The sequence below is a fragment of the Anthonomus grandis genome, chromosome 10 (assembly GCF_022605725.1).
Source record: "Anthonomus grandis grandis chromosome 10, icAntGran1.3, whole genome shotgun sequence".
Classification (NCBI taxonomy): domain Eukaryota; kingdom Metazoa; phylum Arthropoda; class Insecta; order Coleoptera; family Curculionidae; genus Anthonomus; species Anthonomus grandis.
In genome coordinates, this window is record NC_065555.1 from 7,306,242 (window position 1) to 7,324,506 (window position 18,265).

The 18,265-nt window shown below is 29.1% G+C and overlaps 1 protein-coding gene across 1 annotated transcript in view; it reads left to right on the forward strand.

Annotated features, from left to right (window-relative positions):
* The first annotated feature begins 13,701 nt into the window (after positions 1–13,701).
* The window catches only part of LOC126741261 (neural-cadherin-like), a 249,553-nt gene continuing 244,989 nt past the window's right edge, over positions 13,702–18,265 (forward strand). The window contains exon 1 of the mRNA XM_050447640.1: positions 13,702–13,844. The gene's annotated coding sequence lies outside the window, so the exon portion shown is untranslated. The remainder of the gene's footprint in view (positions 13,845–18,265) is intronic.

The window sequence follows — 18,265 nt, forward strand, 5'->3', positions numbered from 1 at the left end:
ACACAATCGCTTACTTGGCATGCAAAAGAAATACAATATATCTAACGTGCTTACGGCAGGTTTAACAAAAGCATACAAGATTTGCTCCTTTTTTCCCCTTTGCATTCTCTTTGATCAGCTTTGTACATAAGAAATGAAACCATGTTCCATTTATGTTCCAAGTTTTCCTGCAGCCCAGGCTATGCTCATATTTCCCGATTTAGTGTTACGACTTTATTTTGTCTTACACTCATTTTGTTATTTTCCATTATTTTTTTTTCCTATTTGCCACTATTGCGATAGCAGTGGCAAATATTTCGCAGAACTAATAGCAAGTCCAAATACATTCATGCCTTATATAGTTTTTCATTATCGTTGACTCAGTTTGTGACGCAGAAATGTAATGACTAAATAGGTATTATATAAGAAAGGTTGTAAGTGAAGAAAAAAACGAACAATAAAAAAAACATATATTTTGCCTGCATATAGGCAGGGAAAGTATATATATTTCATATAAATTACTGATCTATAGTAAAGTCAATTAAGGTAATGCCTTTTCTTATAAAGCAAGAAAATTTAAAAAATCATGAATATATTTTAAAGAACGTTTCAAAAAAGTCTAATTTTCTTCTTAAGACTTAATATTACCATTTTGCGTTCAAAACTTTCTGAAAAAAAGCCTAAAAACCTCTCTTTATGTTTACCCACTCCCATTTAAACAAGGCTTTCGCGTAAAAATGATGTCCCTTCAATTTAATAAAGCTCGGTTGGCACTTTTTTATTGGGGCATTTTCGGTGAATTTATGACATTGTTGGAAATTACGTGGACATAAAAAAATTAATTGGATCTGGTTAGATATAAAATGGCAAGCGTCTTTTCGGGTTACAATTATTTCAACAGAAAAATATGTCAGTTTTTTCTTGTATTAGGATTTGTAGGAACGTTAGTATAGGATTTTCAAAACTAAATACTAATATTACATGTAACATTATAATGCTTCGTCGTTCGTAGTCGTAAAGCCAAATCAGGCTACTGAATATTGACTTATTTGTAGATCTCACTCTATAAGTTGTTCTGACAATATCCGGTTTAATAATATTCCAGGATGCGAAGTTATTACAACGGATTCTTGGTAAAGCGGAGGCAGATGCAATACGGGAGTTGTCCTGGCTTTCTCACTTGATTCTACAGACCTTTTTTTGCGGTAGACTTTTTGATGACCTTTTTTAGATTTTTGATTTGTGATTGCACCATCTGTATACCCGGAAAAGATGAAAAGATAAACGAATTGTAATTCCAGGGAAGAATGTACCTTCAGAACCTCCCAACATTAAATCGCTGTTTAAAAATTCTGGTTGAGGAAAATATTTTAAGCCTGTAATTTTTCGATAACGTTTTTATGAAAGCAAGTAATGTTCCACTTATGTGAATTGGTACTCTTTAAATTTGTTTCAAATAACGAGTTTTTCGCTTCTCGCAACGTAATATGTTTCAGAGATTTCAAAAGCCATTACAAAGATTTATTTTGCGCAAAGACATTATTTTTATAACAAAATAGTAGTTTATTTAAGAAGTGCTACAATAGAAAACACTATAGAGCAAATAATTTTTAATTTAATTTCAGGCTGGTGAAGCGACGCTTTTATCTAAATTGCAATCTTCGTATAGCTATTAATCAAGGCGTAAAATATCCTATGTGAACAATGCAATGTTAACAGTGTAGGTCTGGGCCTATGCAAACTATGTCCCGTGCAGTTGATCTTTAGTTTTTATGGTATTACATTTACTTCTTATTGAAAGTCCAATTAGATATTTGTTAAAGTGTTTTGTTTAATTATGATAAATAGGGATCTGCAATATTAACTTCAAAATTAAAATATGGGCTTTTTGCTTTTACCGAGCCTGAAGACGTTTGACATAAAACATTTTCTAAAAAAAAAGGTCTAACCAATATTCGAATATACGAAATCTAAAAACATCTTCGCCATTTTGTTTTTTGTAGCAACTATAATATTTCGAAAACATATCTACATAACTCTTTAAAAAACCTATATATAAAAGAGGTTTTAGGTTTTTAGGATCAGCCTAATATTGAATAAAGATAAGAGCCTTCAATCACATGAAAAAAAAAGAGAAAAAAGGCATAGGCACAGTATCTAAAGATGTAATTATTTCTTTGGCAATTCAATTTTTTTAAATATTTATTACGATTTATGAAGGCATTTAAGACAATAATACTTACAAAAAAATCCCTATTTATATTTTAAATATATCCATAAATTAATCTAAATTGAAAAATCTTATATAACAGAAGACTAGATATACAGGTTGGGGAATTGATCATTACGCATAGAGAGATGCTTAAAAGCGAAATATGGCAACGCGCACCTATATTTTACCACAACATTTAAAATACATCATAATGATAAGATATTTAAGACAAAAGTGGATCATGAAATTAATTATTTAAATTAATTATTAATTATACAAAATTTGTATATAAATTTAGTCAAAATGTAAGGCAAGTACTGGTATAGTATCATTTGGATGGTAAAGTGAGCTAATCCAAGTAACTGAAAATGAGTCACAAACTATAAGAACAATCAAAATAAAAAAAAAATAAGACCTCGATTAATGGCGAAATTCTTAAAATGATGAAGCAAAGGGATGATGCTTACAAAAAAAATCCGGGCAATTCATTGTATGATGATGAGTTTCGAAAAATTAAAAATAAAGTAAATAACAAAATTAAGACATTCAAAAATCATTTTAATTCATTTCAAAGAATATCTTATTTATAATCTATTTCAGATTTAATAAATAACGAGTTAAAAAAAATAAAATCACTTCAATTTTTAAATCGGGTATAGAAGATCAAATGAACAACTACCGACTAATTACCGTTATAAACACTTTATCAAATGTTCTGGAGAAAGTTATTAAAAGAAGATTGATGTCTTTTATTTATGATAATATATAATTGATCAGTACCACTATGGATTTACTAAAAACAGTAGCCCTCTTGCTTCAACTATCGATTTTATTAGCACTATTTCAAAAGCATTAGATGGGGGAAGACAATGGTTGTGGTATTTATTGATTTAAAGAAGGCTTTTGACGTAGTTACTTAGGATTTGCTATTGAAAAAATGGAAGAAATTGCGTATCATACAAATATCTTTTTAAAACTTATAAGAACTTATTTGGATACACATAAACAAAAAAGAATGCCTTTAATACCTTTTTCTTATCGCATATAAGATACCTTTTACCTATATGGGGTACATGTAAAACAAAATTAAATACTGTTCAAGTAATAGAAAATAAGGTGCCTAATTAAAGTAAATCAATGTATAAAATCCTTACCAACCAACTAAAATGTAATTCTAGATTAATGTTTTCAAATGAAATTCACAGCTACAATACCAGAGCTCAATTTAATGTATATGTATTATATAGTAGAACTAATATAGGAATAAATAACCCTATTTACTGTACGTCGAGGGCATATAATAGCTATCTAATAATCTACAAAATATAACAATTTTTCGGACATTTGTAAATAAAATGAAAGTATATAAGTATATAAGAAATAGAATTAATAACACATTATTTATATTAAAAATTTTAGAGTTATAAAATAAATGTGACATATTCTACAACTGCACTATTACTATCAATGCGTAATCTTTAATTTCTCAACCTGTATGATGGCGGTATAGCGAGATTATTTATGTAACGTATTTATAATATACATACATTAGTTATTAGGAACCAATACCTCTTTAGTACTGTGATATTATAAAATAAATATTTAATTTTTGATTTTACAATACATGCAATAAGTTTAATAATATGTGTTAACATTTTTTCAGAATTTTTTTATTGATAATTCTAATGTTTCATAAAAATAATTTTTCAAGAAAGATAAGATACTTTACAATTAATATAATTAATAAACCTTTCACGTGAATGCATATATTTCACTATATACGAAGTAACAAGTTCCAGGAAACATGCAACTATATGAAACCGATATTTTTCATTATTTTAATATCAATTTACTTTAAAACACTGCATATGAAAAAAGTGGAAAAAATAGAACCTCATTAAAACTTTCTAGAAGCATATTAAATCTGCGAATTTTCAGCACAAGGCGGAAGGCAGAAAAAGGGATGAAAAGTCGTCATAAATTTAAACAAGGCTAATTTGTAAGCAAAGGTAGACCTTTATTATAGCGCGTACCGGGAAAACGCCAAACGCAATTTGAGGTGATTTTGACACACGAAAACATTATAACTAAATGTGAAGGGGCCTAATTGAATTTTATTATTATTTTTACTAGTAGCTAAAACCTGAAAGCGTAAACACTAGGCACTTTGTAGTCAGAAAAAAGTAATTATTTCATGCACGTAGTTTAAATTAAGTCTCTCTTAAGTTGTTTCAACATGATTCTTAAAATTCTTTTCTTCTTCCAAAGCTTGAGCTTTCTGCTGCTAAAGCCTATGCTAAAAGAAGCTACTGCCAGAAGACTTAATTTACTTGTATAAAAGATACGAATGGATGTATCTAAAAATCACATTTTAAATTGACTTTTACGTAGTGCTTTCCTTCTTCAGAAATATAAAAATATATACTTTCATGCATAAATTTATCTCAACTACTTTCACATAATATGTGATAGCGTGAGCCCGATTTTCTGTCTTTATCCAAAAAAAAATGGTCATCAAGAAGGTGGTGAGCAAAGAAGACCAAGTTTAGTTTTAAAAGTGTAGTTTTATCCATCTACGTGATGCTTAAAGCAGTTTTAAAGAAACTGTTTGAAGGAAGTTTTCAGGGCTTCTTGTGTTTTTTTTAGGAAAATGATATTCCTAGTCCTAACACATTCCAACTTAGGTAAGTTTGTACATGGTACATAGTTAACATGGTTAACTCATTTTTCTGATTTTCTTTTATGCCTTGAACTTACCCGTGGTAATTATTGAACCATTTCATCTATTCGTTTATTTGTCACTTTTTCCACTTTCTTATTTCGTGTAATTTTCACCAACCATATTGTGAAATTTCAATCGATATATTTTTGCATTGGCAACTGTGTATCTACGTATATATATCCCAAGAAACGAGATCTAGGTTAGGTTCTGAGATTTTTTTAACAATCTTTTCTACAGATTTTATGACACTAAAACAATTACCGATACTGACAAAATTAATTCATTTTTAAAAAGCCCGCTTTGTTTTATGATTTAAGAAAAAAGAAATATAATTTAAAAATTAATTTGTGTAAACTCAATTTACATAATGCTTATATAATGCAATCATAATACATTTTAAATTTTTTATGATACTTTTTAAAAGTAAGATACTACATAGAGAGCAAACTTGTCTGGACAAGTATTGTATAGAAACTTGGTTTCTTTCCGAATGGATTTAGAACCCCAATTTTTACACCCAGGTGATAGCTTTTATTCGGATCCTTTGTATCCAGTAACAGGATTAGCATTATTTAAATGTTAATAATAGTCTTAATACTCCAAGTAAATTTTGAATATCCTCCTAAAATGAACCAGAAAGCAGAAGTAGAATGAGTGAACCAGTACCACAAATTTGTGTATGACCTGTGCGTTTGCGTATTTTAGTGTATAATTCACTAAGTACTCAATGTTAGTAATCAATCCCGTAAAAACTCCACCGAAACTATCGCGAGAATACTGGCTGTTAACGGAAGTAACGGGCAGCACAACTGTATGTAGAAGAAAGTAAACAGTAATCTATGGACGTTAATTTTTAACCCTTTTCCCTCGTTTTATGCCTCATAGATATTTTAGTCAATCTCCACAATTATTGGCAAAATGCGATTATTGTTGCTGATGAATCTCCGGAACATCTTTTTCAATACCTCATCTTTTACCTTCATACAATGGTCCTGTCGTGACTAAATTTCTCTCATCCTCTCATACGCCCATTTATTGTGGTGTGTATTGTCGTGGTTAAACTTGGCCTTTTCGATGTTCCACTACAATGCGTCTTTCTAAGTAAAAATCAAATTTAAAACCAACAATATCCGATGTGACTTCGTTCCACTCGTTGTCGCTTTTTGATGCCTGTAAATAATTAAATAGGTCAACATTAGGCCTGGGCTGTCAATTCCTTCCTGATTGCCCATGCTCTCATTAGTATCGTTTGAAAACTCTGCCACGGAATTTGGGTCTAGGTCAAAACTTCATTATCACTAAATGAATTATCTGAAAACACAGTTTCGCTTGAGGTTACTTCTTCCATAAACTTTTTAAGTCTCTCTATTTTTTTTGGGTCCACTAGATCTAAAAAATATCAAGTTTTTAATAATGCAATATGTATGCCTCCTAAATTATTGGAAACTATAATTATAATTTATAAGTTTTTTTTTAATGCTACAAATTGATGCCATGTACTCAAAATAAAAAACATTTATATCATTGTTGGGTTGGATTGGATTGTAGAATATGAAATAAATGTTGTTTCAGAGAAACAAAAAATATTTGTAAGATTAAGTCAAAAGTCAAAGTCAAAAAAGTTTATTACCAAAAAAAATAGTTATAAATATAATTAGCTACATGAGAAAATAAAATTGACAATTTTTGGTAAAAGGAACTGCTTCGCGATTATATAAAACCGATAGCGCAATCTGCGTGAAACAGGCCTTGAAAACATTATAAATAAACACAAAAAAAAATCCTAATTAACCTAAAAAAGAACAAAACTAAAACTAAAAAGGGCAGAAACAAAAAATGGCAAAGCAATTTGACTGGCATGCGATGGAAGGTAGGATTAAGTGTTGTCATAGACCAATAATAAAAGGTACATGTTAACGGCACATATTAGATACTGCTTAATTTTTATTTATTACGGAATTATTTTTGTAAAAAGAACAAACCTACACTTACAAATAGTTCTTGCAGATATTAACACTACTCAAATAATATAAGTTAAGTAAATGGCCTTATTAATAATCTAACCTTACCCACACCATTCTCGTGGGCTAGCTGGTGGCATTTTAAGCCCCTGAGATTTTTATTTTTTGTAAGAATATTTAAATGCTTTGAATTGAAATCTTGCTCACAGCTCTTTTCTTTCTTGCATTTTGTAATCACAAACTCCATCCTTTTTTTTATATGCATTCATCAACTTCCTCTTTAAGATACATTTACTCACATCCCATGTTGTTACACCTTTTTATTATGTTCAAAAAAAGAAGTATTTTATCAAATAAATAAAAATCATTTTTACTCATAATGTATATTATATTACAAATGTTACCAGGAAATAGCATCCCTTTTATATCCTAAAAGTAACACAAAAAAAAGTATAACAAATAACAAAGGCCGTAGACAATAGGACCATAACAAGCCACAGGAGACGCGGAGACGAAGGAGTAGAGAAATTTATTACTGCGTGATGTCCCAATGATTGGCGATATGCGAAAGATCATTATCTTGTTTTCTTTATATTTGGCAAAATTCAGCTATGCAATGAAATAACATAATAAGACAGAAGTGGGTAGATACAAATTACTCAAATAAATTAACGAAATTAGATTTGATAAAACTAAGTATGAAAATAAATTAATAGAAAAATACGAGTCCTTACACAATTCACTATTTTTAATATTTTACAAGTTTAAAAAAAATACTAAACGTTATTAAATTAATGGGTACAGAAAACGTTGTTTATAAATACTGGACAGTAACTTTACCTTGATGATATGCCGGACTGCGGGCACTAGAGATGTAACTGTTATGTAGAAATGACAATTTTATTTTGAATAGCGTTTCATCTATGCATTGAGCTACTAAATCTATAGAATAATAAGTTTTTTAATATAAACTGGACGCGAACTTAATTTTTCTACAAATCTTACAAAAAAGCAGAATTATTAAAGTTTTATTGAAAAAATTATATACTTAGGAAAACCAATAGCAAATAATTAAATAAGAATTATTTTACTTACTTATTTTGTTGGGTATTATGCCACAATTTGAATACATGTCACTTTAGAAAATCCCATCTCATATGCTCAATTATTGAAAGGAAGAAAAAGAAAAACTTATTCACATATTTATAAGAAAGTATTTTCTAAATTGATATACTTATATTTGAATGGTGGCGAAATGTCAAAACAGATAATGGATTATGAATTTGTTACAGCAATATAGGTTTTATTTAAGAATTGTTTTGCAATTCGTTTAGATGGCATTTGACTTGGGAGGAGAAATCGAGCAAATTTCTTCAAATTCTTAATATTTTGAAATACTTCATTTCATTTCACAATTTTTATTGAGTACCTATTGTATTGAATATTAATTTTAACAAAAACTAAATCTGAATAAATTCTGAGCTTGGCAACATTTTTGAGTAATATGGGAAAAGGCATTTTTCTAAAATTTCAATCCATAAAATTATTTTTAAATAAATGCGCTAATAATTAATTTAATCTGCTTAGACATTAGCGCTTATTACGACAAAACGGCATAAGCAGAAATATGAAACATACATAAATAACTTGATATTTAAATTTAATTTTTTGCGGCTAAACCATGCATCGGACACACATTTTTCAAGAGCGTATATCCAATTTTGTTGTAATTTAGCAGTGTAATTTATACTAGTAAAGTGTTGATTTAGACGTTGTTTAACTAATTTTTTTAAGTTCAATGATGTTCTTGGCAAAACGACCATTTTTGATTATAAAAATGCACTTCACTCACTCTCGCGGATTTTTTTACTTTCTTTAGATAAACTCATCAAAAGTACAACCGTCTGATTTCTAATTTAACTTTTAATCTTAACTTTGCATGTAAAAATTGATTTGAGGGTATATATCTTAAGGAAGTTCCTTTAATTCTGTCGAAACGATTTGATAGAAACTCGTCATAGTTTGAGTACTCCAGAGTCACAATCGCAAATCAGTTATGCTTTTTAGGTTTTTGGAAATATGTGTTGTTATTGGTGCATCTAGTGAAGTAAAGAGAATATCGTTTTATGAAGCACAGTTTTAGTCGGTCATTATCAGAGGTTTTAAAATTTGCATTGTTTCGGAATACGTAAGGTTTGGTAATAATCATAACAGAATCATTCTAAATGTGAACCAGAATTAAAAAAAAATTATTTGATTAACCTGATGAGATAAAATAATGCGGATCTTTAATTTCCTGAAAAAACAACTTTTAGAATAACTTTCAACTAAGTATAGTAAAATATATACATACTATAATATTTAAAACTTATAGCACGCCTAAGTTTGTCTATTCAAGCATTTATGCATTCATTATGTATACGGCGCCTGTACCTATTAATTTATTTAACACATACTTCGGGACCCTTAATCTTCCTGATATTAAAGGACGTTTTATCTTCCTAGAGTACAAAGGCCAATTAATTTTTTTGGGTCATAAATTTTGCTAAGCGAAGATTTATTTCGTAAGAAGCGCCAGTTTATTACTTTGCTGCTAAAGTCTAGCTGTCATTATATTAATTTTTTAAAAAATAATTAAATATAAGATATTAGTAACTAAAATGAAGAAAAATTTTATTAAAATAGTGAATATTTTAAAATATTCAAAAGAACTTCATAAATGGTTATAATGTATATGAAATTGATGCTTGTGATTGCCATTATTGTTGCTTAGCTAATATTTTCTTAATATCTGCATGCATGTAATTTGAGAAAAAATGCCAATTAACTGTTCTTACTTATATGTTCTTAGAATATGTTACAGAACAAGGTAAATTTAAAAATAGTTAAAAATTATAATTTTTTAAAATAATTTTTTGGCTTAAGTTGGAACATGTTTGGTGTAACTACATAGCAAATCAAAGGCGTGCGGTTTATGTAAATGGAAAAAGCGCTTCCCTATAATTCGACATAAAAAAATAAATACTTATACAGAGTTAGTAGTTATCATTTATTTATAGTTGTTAATTAATATACAATATATTAACGAACAACGAAATTTAAAAAAATAAATAGATTACAATTATTGCGCAAATGCTTTCAAATATTACAGTGCATCTACTAACCGCGTTTCAACGAAATCAACTCTCATATGATGTTTCTGTCTCAAATAATAACAAGTTTGAAGACAATGTAAAATGAAAGAAGTACACACTGTTGCAATCATTATATCACCAACAGGAGTAATTGCGAAATTGAAAATATCTACAAATTAATGCAAAAATCAGTATTGTTGTCCACGTCACGCATTGTCGAAAAGTTCATTAGAAACTGATCTAATGCCTGAACGAGTTACGATATCAATTGTAAACGGTCTAGCTTTAAGTTTGTATTCAATTAAATGTACCCTATTATTTGATTAAATTTTGTGTACCTGTTTTAATAAATAAACATCTTAGGAAGGAGTCTTATCAAGAAAAGGCTTCCCACAGAGCTTAATCTTATATTGGATATACAATCTAGTCTATTTTAAATTAGACACCCTGCATAGTTACAATACCTATAATACACCTATAATATATATCATTTTGAAACAAAAAGGAGAATAAATAATCTTGTACTAGTCGCACTGGCTACGAAATAAAGATATTCATTTATCAAAAACTGTATATGTTAAACTAGTATAATATTTCCATATTTTTTTTCTATTTTGATCTGAACATATATTAAGTTATACAGATGTGTCAAACCTATCGAGCAAATATAATTGGAAGTAATAAATTATAATGGCAACCGCAGTATAAATCACGTCCGATATCAAAATTTGTTTGGAATCCTCAACACCGATATTCTAAATAGCGCCAATTTTTAAATTTATGGGCTAAGTTTTAATATCACAATGGTCTCATATTTATTTTAATCTATAGCCATGACAGTTTTATACCGAAAACTTGATACCAAATATGCAACATCGTTATCCGATGATTTTAAACCGATAAAATACCGACGGTTTCCACTACTCACATTAAATTGGTGAAATTTATATTTTGCAATCATGAAACCATTAATAACAAAATTTTGTTTAAAATATTTTTGAAATATGTTTTTTAGCTAAAAAATAAACACATAAAAATACTTTCTTTTCAAATTAGAATGCTCTTTGGTTTCTTCATCAGTACCTTTTTTCCTGTATGAATGAAGAAATTTGTATGTATGATTTGCTTCTATGAACTTGGTACTTTTGAACACCATATAAAGGAAGTTCAATAGGTGAAGAATTGCAATTTTGTGAACATGACTCTGAATATATAGTAAACCTTTTTATATATTTTTTAAGTTCTTTTAATAAATGTTTTTTTTTCCAATCATACGTTAGCTCTATATCAATTGTCGGATTGATCGTCACCTAAACCATTATGAATCCAACGAAACAAGTACAAAAGTCACAGATAAAAAAAATATTTAATACTTAATTTAATTTCGTGTTTAAAAAAAACTAATAAAGAATCGCAAAAGTGCGTCGATTTTGTGTGATTTTAACGCCTGGCACATAAATTAATACTTCTTAGATAGGAAACTCCGATAAGAGCCAATAAAACCGTGAACGGCGCCCTCTGAAGGGCGAGGAGTAGGACTAACTGGAAGTGAAAATGGGATTGCGATGTCATAATAGCGGGTAATTTAAAATTTTATTATGGCGCCAAATTTGAATTTTGCTTTACTATACCGTGCGTTTAAAATTACTGAGAAATGTGTGGCTCTTTTGGAAATTATAATAGCCAGATTGAAAAAGTGTTAAAATGGGACTTTTTTGTCCCCATACATAATTTGATACTTGACAGTCCGTGCAGCCTCAGTAAAGGCGGTAGTTTAATTAGTTTCGCATTCTAAGCGCCATCTAAATGTCAAGGACTAGAAGTAAATCGCCCAATACTTTAAGGCCCTACGCCTAGCCAACTGAGGTCCCAAGTTAAACAAAGAACGGGAGTAATACAGGGAAGATCAAAACGTAGGGCGTATTCAATGATCGTTAATCATTATCGCGTCTCGTCTTACTTGTAACTGTTAAGATAAGCATTAGCTTTTAAAGGCACATAGGCGTATTGCATTTGAAAATAGAAGTGTCTCTAAGATAGAATTACGGACTTGGTGGAAGAAGCCACAGCAGAAATAAAAAAATAGTGATATATAGAAATAAAAATTGAGTATGATCTGCAAATTTTAAAATTTGCTTTCACTGCAGTACGGGATTCCCACTAACTTATTTAAGCGGAATAACTGGAAGAAAAACTGGAATATCTTAAAGTAGGTACAGTCAGGTAGTAGGTAAAGGGAAAAAACACAAGTTTCATTTCCTGTCAATTTTTAATTTAAAAAAAAAACTCTCTGCTGGAACTTGTAGGGACATTATTTCATAAATTCATCAGCTAAGGACGAACAAAGTACGTACAAGGACTTACTCTGAATAATATATAAAAACAAAAAATATAGCTAAAGAAGCTGATTTAAGATTTAGCAAAATCCTATTAAATGGAAAGAAAATACAACCCAGTTTCGTTGTTTACGAGAAAAAATAAAAAACGACTTCTAAGTAATTTTCAAGAAGAAACTCAAGAGAATCAATTTTCTCAGGTATTGGCTTACAAGTCGGTTTAAAAAATACATCTAGTAGGGTACCTTGATCTGCCAGAAGCATGTTAAATTTAACATCTTTAAATTGCTATGAACATGCATAAGACTCTGTATAAACAAAATTATTTATTATTACCCTTTATCTGTAATTTGTTATACAGTGCGGTTCTTAATTGTCGTCTCCCGTCTTATCTTTTAAATGCGTTTGTATAAAAATTTGAAATTTGGCACACATTAGCAACCTAAATACTACTTTTTGGTTCCTAGCTCTATTTACAAAATGGCGGCGGGACGCCATTTTGAAAATAAAATAATAGAGGTAAATAAAATAAATTACATCTACCCATAGCAAAATGGCAGCCTTTCAAAATCTTATATAACAATCCTATATAAACACAGAAATGTAACTATTCCACTACAAAAGATGTTGAAAATGTGCACCAATAACTTAAATACAGTAAAATAATGTATTGAAGAACTCTTCACGAATATTTTGGAAAGTGGGAACATTAATATTGCGACATGCATCAATTATTCTTTGACGTAGATCGAAAATAGATTCAAGCTGACGTAGAATTTTTCTTCAAGTAGCCCCATAAAAAACAAGTCCAGAGGTGTAAGATCAGGCGAGCTGGCTGGCCACTCAGTAGGCCCTCGATGCCCAATCCACCGGTTGTGGTAAGTATTAATCAAATATTCTTTAAGATTTCTGCTAAAGTGAGACGGTGCCTCATCTTGTCAAAAAATGGTTTTCAATTCAAATTCATGAGGATTGTCAGTAATCACCTGAATAGTTGTAGTAAAGACCAAATCTTAATCCAATTTTTAATTTGTGTGACTTTTTTTAATGCAAACATATTTTTCCAAAGTATAAACTAACGCCATTTAAATCAAAAAAGGCGAATAAAACATAATGATAACATGGATGTTAAAAATAAAGACAAAGATAAAAGCAGGTATATTATCAGCAGCGATGCATGTCATCTTTAATATTTTAAAGTAGGTTATTTGTGCAGGGCAACATGAAACCTGTGCATTTACCCAATTTTCCTCGGGGCCAAGTTTTCTTGGCTTCGCTGGCAATAGCGCCCTCGTCGCTGATCTCTTCCCTACAAAGCTACAGCTTGTCAGTGTTGCTCTAACTTTCGCGGTTGTTCAGCTATAAGCTGCGTGACGGCCGGCTATTTGCTACGTGCATATTCAGTTTCCGCGTTCGTGTATGTAGTTTTAAAACTTTAAAAACTTGATGTCCTCTTGGAAGTTGATGGTTAAATTTATGGATAATACTTAAAAGTAAATTGTATGTATATATTATGTTTTCTTTTTAATTTTATAAACTAAGCAGAGAAAATATTTAAAATTTTGTACAGCAGATGTAAATAAGCGCTCTTAGATGCTAATTTACAATATTAAATTTTTGGCACAGGAAATCACTATTTAGAGTTGTAGAGTGGTTTCACTATTATGTAGACACTAAGCGAATCATATTTAAACTATAGTTCAGTCAATGGTTTCAGAAAGTAAAATGAGCAGTTCTTCTATTTTGGAGGAAGATGCTAAGATTGCGTTGCATTAAGTAGAACAGAGGCAGAGAAAAAAGGTGGAAAGATTTTGGATGCAAAACACTATGTTAATTTAAATTTAGAAGTTTTTTATTTGCACAAGGTGATAAGAAATATTACACAGTAAAAAAGATAATACAAGACATCCTTAGATCAATAAGAAACATTCTACGATTATTGAGAGCCGATACACCAAATCATCACTAAACTAAACCAAACCTACTTTTTATAAAACGAAGTACAAAAGACAATAATTTCACTTCATTGCCATTCACGATCAGGGCGGTATTCATTTATGTCCATAAAGATAATATGTAGATTTACAAATTTTTATAACAAAAGTTAGGCAAATTTCATCACCCATTCAATAATTTTTTAGTGGACAAAGTCATATTTCTAAAATATTTTAAAATGTCTGCCTATAAAGTTTGTCTTTTGTCTTGTAATTGACCTTGGATCATGCACCTAAAGCCTTTTCTTTTCTTTAAAGGTTAATGCAACCATAATATCTTCCTCCAAACCAAAAGAACTGCTTATTTTGACGAAGTTTTAGCTAAAATACAATACCTACACCCAGTATTGACACACATTAATAATAGCACTACTTTTAAACTCCGACGAACGATTCTTTGCAACTCTGGCGATTGTATGTGCCGATCGAAAAGTTTATAATTGTTTGTAAATTCCCTTAAAATGGACGGTTTTTAAAATTTGATCACAAAAAATAGCACTTTTTTTATAAACAGTCAAGAATAATAATACATACCCTTAATCGTTCGTTGCCAGCAATTGCTTGTCAACCATTTTTTAAGATGCAGCTTACGTAAAAAATATTTTTTTAATGAAGAGGTCTTCTTATTTGTAATTGATTGATATACAAATATACAAAATATTATCATAATTTTTATCTCAAGTCAATAAGGTGGTGTCTTCTTTTGTAAATTCTATTAATAATTTAAACACTAATTGATAAAAAAAGGTAATTGAACATTTCAACTGTACGTTTATTGCAACATTTAAATATAACTTAATAAGACGTTTAAGTAATTTTTTTTACTTTAATCGGTCCAGAAATGACCGCGTCAAATACCATATAAGTTATATTGTTGCATAACACCCTATGTATATCAAAAAAAAATTATAAAAATGAACTGTGGCAGAACTGTATAGTCTAACACAATAAAATCGTGTCACGTGTAAAGACTTTAATTCTGCATATGTATATAATATTGATTATGTAAGAATAGATAAATATTACCTAGTCTTCTTAAAATCTGATTTCTCTTCTTCGATCTTACAAAAAAAGGAGCAATAATAGACCGCAATGTCGAGATAAGAATATTGGCCCAATTAAATAGAATGTCTACATGCAAATACTATTTGTTTCTTACCTCTTAGAACAAAGTTGATCTACGGATTCACAATTAACTAAATAAAAATGCACCGTTTAAGGAGTAATAAAATTCGAATTTATGGTATAAGTGTTGAGAAATATAATGTCTTGTCTTGCTAACCTCACTTTGATATGACAAAATATATCCCATATAATGATAAATCACCTCATATGCGTTATTCGCGAGACTATAATAAAGTCTGTTTTTAAATTTACGCAAGCTTTACCGCATTTAAGTTTGTTTGATAAAACCTTTGAAATCCCGTAAAATTTTATGTTTTAACTTCTTAAATAGTTATAAAAACTGAATTTTTTAAATATCTTAGAGAAAATAATCTAGAGTTATTAGATCTGGAAATTGTGCAGGTCATTTTAATGTACATTTTTCGCTAATCGATTTGCCTGGAAACCGTTTATGACTCCCCAAATATAAAAACATAGTAACAAGAGGTCTCATGAATTGATATGATGGTCTCATGAATATTTCCTTTACTTGATTTTTTCTTCTGAAGTAATAACCTTTGTCCAAAATTCACTAACATATTTTGTGCTTTCCTGCTATTGAATTGCTTACTCTATCTGTAGGAGAGCCTTGTACTTAAATAAATAAATACATCTATTTGTGAATTATTAATTTATTGGAACTTAAAAATTAAAAGCATTCAATCCGATGGTACTAATATTAAAAAGCGTTCAATTCGCTTGCTTCTAAAATTATTCTTATAAATTTTAACAAAGGGTTTATAAAGGCAAAATGACTTCTTCTTCCCGTGATATCTTCAGCTATAATGCCAGATGTCGCTGGCTCTTTCTGCTGAAACTAAAAAGTGAAAGTGCCTTTGGGCTACAATCCTACCCACTGCGCCAATTACGAACGTTAAATGATACAACGACTTTTTTTAAAACTTATTTTATTTTAAAAAGCATGACTGATATAAAATTATGAAGCAGCAGGTTTACAAATATCTTTTATGATTTAAAAATTAGGCATTTATGTACTAACAATACTTAGCCAACTATGCTATGGAGAGACGGCACTTCTTACGGTGATAACTTCATCAACTACGCCATTGAAAATTTAGTTTATGTTATAAATCAACCTATTCGAATTTCCCATAAAAACTCTTTCAGTGTCTAGAATAATGTGACTAGATAGTCTGTTTTAATTTACTTTTTATTAAAATTTACAGTATAAAACGGTAAGCAAATCGTCATTATTTAGACTACTAGTTTTTAATAAATTAGCGAAATATATATAATAAGGATATTTCAATTAAGTAGTAGGAATGACTAAATTAGGGGTATCGTGATTGATACCAAATATAAAAGTTTTTATAGAAGAATTTTAAGAGACCTTAAGAAATTTTACGCTCTAACTAATAATACTGTAAAAAGCGTCGCGTTTGAAAAGTTGTAACGTATGTTAAAAAAATAATCTAAATATTTTCAATAATATAAATAAATTCTATATTTATATAAAGATGATAATTCACTGAATTCTAATAATACAAATTTATTATTTACCAAATATTTACTAAATATTTACTAAATATTACTGATTGTTCTTCGAAAATTAATTTTTAAAATGTATGTTATATATTTTAACAATAATATTCCATTTAATTTCAATATAGCTAGGCAGTGTTTCTGTAACAAATAAAATAATACATGGATTTAATGCAAATGCCGCAGGCGTTGTTAGAATAAAAGCTAAAATGTTCATTGCAGTCATATTATAAATATTTACATTGCGCATATAATCCAGTGCTCTATAGCAACATAGTTACTGCCTGATCATTGGAAATTAGGTGAGTGTATGTATAAGGTATTATACATCCACCTAATTTGATATAACAATAATTAACTAATAATTATTAAGATTATTTAAGTAACTCTGCATGATCGAAACTTCACTCTAACTGAAGACTTAACTAACAGAATCAGTGATGTTGAAAAAATTGTCAACAGCACCGAGTCTATAAGACTTTTTGACAGCAATAATCTTGACCTATTAAAGTCTTAAAATATTATAGGTTTCTAGGTTTAGTCAGTGCAAAAAAAGATTTATATTTTAAAATATTAATTTTTTCTTATGAAGCGCAGATACAACTTGAATATCCTAAGGACTGTTTTTGGCCCAATACATTTTATTATGTAACTTCTAATACGCTTTAACGCTTTAAAGTACTGCAAATATCAAGCTATCAACAAGACTTATTTTCACTGCCTTATTCAAGTAATGCACATCTTTATTATTAAAATATAATATTATAAATTAACTTAAACAATCAGCTGCTGCGGATAATTCAATCGTTATGATTTTTTCGTTGAAAAAAGACTTTTTAAAGATAATTAGAATACTTTATTCGATAATTTCTAACAAGTAGATAAAGACTTATTACGATTTCTTTTGAAGATATTAGAGAAATAATTGTGGTTGAAATATTATTTCTTCTGTTTCTTAATTTATATAAACAAATTTACTTCTGATATAAAAGTTCATTTAAGGGTAATCCGATTTTGAGACAAGATAACAATGCCTCATTATCAGACAGTACCTAATGTTTAAAAGATCACTTATTCAACATTTTCGAATATATATGGGGCATTTATATCAATTTTTTTGTCAGCAAAAAAACATATTTTACCGACTTGTATAATATATAAATACTTACCTTTTATAAAAAAAATTACCTCCAACTCTCTAAACGTTTATTTTTATCTCGTTTAAAATTAAAAAACAAAAATTCATTTAAATTAAAGTGA